The sequence below is a fragment of the Meleagris gallopavo genome, chromosome Z (genome assembly GCF_000146605.3).
Source record: "Meleagris gallopavo isolate NT-WF06-2002-E0010 breed Aviagen turkey brand Nicholas breeding stock chromosome Z, Turkey_5.1, whole genome shotgun sequence".
NCBI classification, from domain to species: Eukaryota; Metazoa; Chordata; class Aves; order Galliformes; family Phasianidae; genus Meleagris; species Meleagris gallopavo.
The window spans coordinates 49418665-49422740 of NC_015041.2; the positions used below are offsets into that span (position 1 = coordinate 49418665).

Below are 4076 nucleotides of genomic sequence, written 5' to 3' on the forward strand. Positions count from 1 at the left end.
GGGTAGCTTCATATGGCTGCACACCACCTGGTCAGGCTCCATGTTGTGTGCCAGTGGAGATTCACTGAGATGAGTGTCTTGCTCTTCTCACTTTTAGGTGAATCCCAGAGAACTTTTAATGTCTGGATATTTCTGTGTCAAGGGGAAAACGAGCTGCTTGCCTCTTCCCCCTTGCTGCCAGTGTGTGGTTTAGAGGGGTCTGCAACTACTTTCTTCTGTGGCTAAGACATTTCTTTGAGGTGAGTATCAGTGAGTTTCAGCATTAAAAAGGAAAAGATTTTTAGCTTCTGGAATTAAGCTGAAAAGTGTGGCCAGAATTTTAATCGCCCCCTGATGGGAGTGTTTTGTTAGCACTAATAAGAGATTCAAAAGGTTACAGAAAGCTGCAGATGATGTAAGTTTAATATTTCAGCAGTCTGCATGCAGCTGCTGTTCTGAGCCCCATGCAGACTCCTCCAGCTTGCTGTACTCAGAATCTATTGATCTAAATTTTAATTTCGAAGGGCAGACTCCCAGATGTGTGTAACTGCTTCTTATTGTTCCCATCTGTAAAATGCGGCTCTGAACTCACAGCAGTAACGTTACTGTGTGTTTACAGTTCCTTGCTGCCCTTTCTCTATCCATCATTGTATCCTACTTTCATCAAACTGAAAGAGGTCACCCTCAAAACAATATGAACCCAGGCCCACCTCCTGAAATTGTTGCCCATACTACGGCGGGGATTTCCTGCTCATCTGCAAGAGCTCTGTGGGGGAAATACAGTGTTTGAGATCTGGCCCAGCATGTAACGAACACTTTCTTTTTTTCTGTGTGACCATGGCTGCGCACAGAAGCTGCTTCTGTTGGCCTCAGAAGCTGTGTCACAGCAGGGCAGAGCCCTTTGCTCCAGCTTGTGCACTGTGCAGTCACATGTGCCAGGAGCAGATTTTCTACCTATTAGGAAGAAGAATAACTGGAATTACTCTCCTAGAATGTTTCAGGGGCTAAAATTTAAAGGTTAGCATGACAAATTTCCAAAAGGGGCACAAGAAACATAGTAGTGAGGATGTTCATTATTTGCAATCACCCAAATACATGCTCTTGACTTCCTTAAAGAGGACAGAATCACAGAATGGTTTGGGTTGGAAGGGACCTTAAACCCCCTCAGTCCCATTGTTGTGCCATGGGACTGGTGGGCTGCCCCCACCAGCTCAGGCTGCCCAGGGCCCCATCCAACCTGGCCTTGAGTGCCTCCAGGGATGGGGCACATACAGCAGCCCAATGTCCCCAACTCTCACAGCTGCACAAGTGCTCCTCAGCCTTTTCTGTGCATCAGCACCAGGACTGCTCTCATGTGTATGTCTGAGGAGAGAAACTGGCCACAGCATGAGCAAGCATAGAGGCAGAATGCAAGTTACCAATAGTATTCTGTTTCTCTTCAACTTTCCACGAGCTGATTATGAGTGGTTGCTAAAAACCTAGATTTCTTTCAGCGAAGAACTGCCTCAGATTCCAAGGAAGATTTCAGGATGGATCCCTGCAGAAATACTTGTGAGAAAGAGCCCAAGACAGGATATAGCCTTTACTGCTTTCACTATAGTGGTTCCTTTCTCCCTGCCTGCCAGCTGTCCCAGTGTCCTGGTCTTAGCTGCAGGGGTGCCATTCAGAGGCAGCTGGGGCTTTCTTAGACCTTGGAACTTGCAGGAAGAGAAGGATGGGTTGTGACCCCCTTGGAATGATGAACCTGGCCCTGCGGAGGGCATGAGTGAAACCCATGTCTGACAGCAGCCAGAGCAAGATCCAGCTCTCTGCACTTACACATAAACGTGAACATAAAACAGCCCATGCAGCCCTTCTCACTGCAAGAACAGCCACTTTTCTGGATGGGTATTTTCTGTGTTTGGCCAGGGTTCGAAAACCCTGAGCAGTAGGGTTGTCCAAGCATTCAGGGATAAGCAATTTTAGTCTTGCCGTTTTCTGAGCTGGCCAGCCCCGCTGCTGCAGGCAGCGTGATGTCCAGGGGATGCCTGGCAGGCTGTGGGTAAGCGACGGGCTGGGGACGCAGCACAGAGAAGGAGCACTCTGCAACTTTCCAATGTAAATTACATGGAAATTAGGCTGTGTGAAGCCAAAGGCCCCTCTGGAATAGGACCTTTAGTTAACATAACACTTGTGCTAAATGAAGCAGTTGACACAGCTTTCAGGCTGTAGTGCCACTGTTAATTCACCGCATGAAAGGGCTGAAGCTCCGGCTGAGCTCCGCGGGGGAGGATCTGCCCTGCCGGGACTGAGAGCAACCGCGTCCTTCCACCGCTGGGACGCTCCGATTGCTGGGGCAGCCCTCTTAGCAGAGATGTGCAGCGCTTTTAACAGCTCACCGTGCGTTTGTACCAAGGCTGTGCCCCTGTTGGCTTGGGTCTGTGGAAATTCTGTGACTATTTTCCCACAAAGAGAACCGTTGTCTCGGGACACAGGATGAACCAGTCTGCATTCCCAACATGACTGTGGTGTTCAGAGGTCATCTCAGACATCCCCACACCCTCTGACCTTCTCTCTGGAGAGTCAGCCTGACAAAGAGGGGGGTCCAGGCTACATCAAGACCCCACAGCATCTCCTCTGCTGGCCCCGTGCTGAGGGGCACCGCTGCACACAAGGCTCAATCCTCAGTGCCTCCTTCCTGCAGTACCAGTCTGTGTTCTGTTTCTTGCAGTCATATGTGAACTTGTTGGCTGCTGTCACCGAGCTGAGAGGGTGTCCAGAAACATTTACAGGCTCAGAGCTGATTAAATAAATAAACAAATATTTTTAAGGAAAAAGTTTGATTCTTGCTACAAGCTCTTTCCATCTTTTCCCCGCAAAGTACATCTGACCCAGCCAGAGCTGTGCCTGGGCTAACGGGTACAGTCTCCCCTGACCCTACAGAAAGAGGCACAGAGTGGTGTCTAGGAGAGAAAAGGCAGGACAGAGAAAATCTCCCGGGAGATGCAAAGCAAGCTCCTGGATTGCTAGGACCAGTGGTGACACGCGCCAGACAAAGGACCTGCTATTCTATAAATGAGGCAGCCAGGACCAGCACCAGGCTGACTCCATCCAGCGAGAGCGAGCTCTGTGCCCAGGCACGGCAAGAGCTGCTAGGGAACGGGAAAAGGACGCTGTCCCTTCATCTGCTGTCCTGGTTTGCCGAGCCTCAAGCACCTGTGACCAGAAACGTAAGTGACAATTTACTTGTCTCTGTGCAGAACTGTATCCCATCTCCTGGGCTTACCTTGCAACTTTCCTAGGAATGCCGATGTTTCCTTTCTGAAACACATAGCAGGGAATATCTTCCAGGGAAGGAATTTCTGCAATTACCTTTCACCATTCCCTAGATTCCTCTTTATTGTCATGGCACTTCAGAATCTTGTCATCAAAAAGCTAATAGTAAGGCACCTTATCTCACAGAATAGTTACAGAAACGATTGCATTTAATCAAACAAAGTAACTGTATTCCCCTAATTTTGTGCCAGGAATTTCCAGTTCTTAGCATCTATTGAGAAGACTCAGTGAATCAGCCTCACACCAGGAGAAATTAGTTTTTGTTTTTACTGTTTTGGAAAGAAATGTCCTTACAATATGACCTTGCAATTACACATTAGGCAAACTCATTTATACCACCAGAAAATGCTGTAATCAGTTGTTGCATTTGGGTGAAATGATTATATAGAACATATAAGCTCCCTGAGAAATAAATGAATTCTACAGTGTTTGATGTTTGAAACAAATTATTTGTGAAAACATAGAGAAGCATACATTTGCCAGAATTTGTTGTATGATTATGAACTAGATAGACTGTGTGAAAATCCGATAAATGTGTAAATAAATTAGGATGTAAAGAAAGAGCTTCAAACTTCAAACCTCATGTACTTAACAACATCCCACTACTTTACTGGTCATATGCCTTACAGCTGATGTGTCTACACTATACATTACATTCCAAATTTGTCCCAGTTTAGTAGTTTACTTAGCAGGAGAAGTTTAAGGACATTATTCATTTAAGTTCAGCTGTAAAACATAAATAACTCTCAGACTTAAAAAAAAATAAAAAAATAAAAAAATAA

The 4076-nt window shown here is 46.4% G+C and overlaps 1 protein-coding gene across 1 annotated transcript in view; it reads left to right on the forward strand.

The window, feature by feature from the left end:
* The first annotated feature begins 412 nt into the window (after nt 1–412).
* The window catches only part of TAL2 (TAL bHLH transcription factor 2), a 13034-nt gene continuing 9370 nt past the window's right edge, over nt 413–4076 (forward strand). The window contains exon 1 of the mRNA XM_010725994.3: nt 413–3188. The gene's annotated coding sequence lies outside the window, so the exon portion shown is untranslated. The remainder of the gene's footprint in view (nt 3189–4076) is intronic.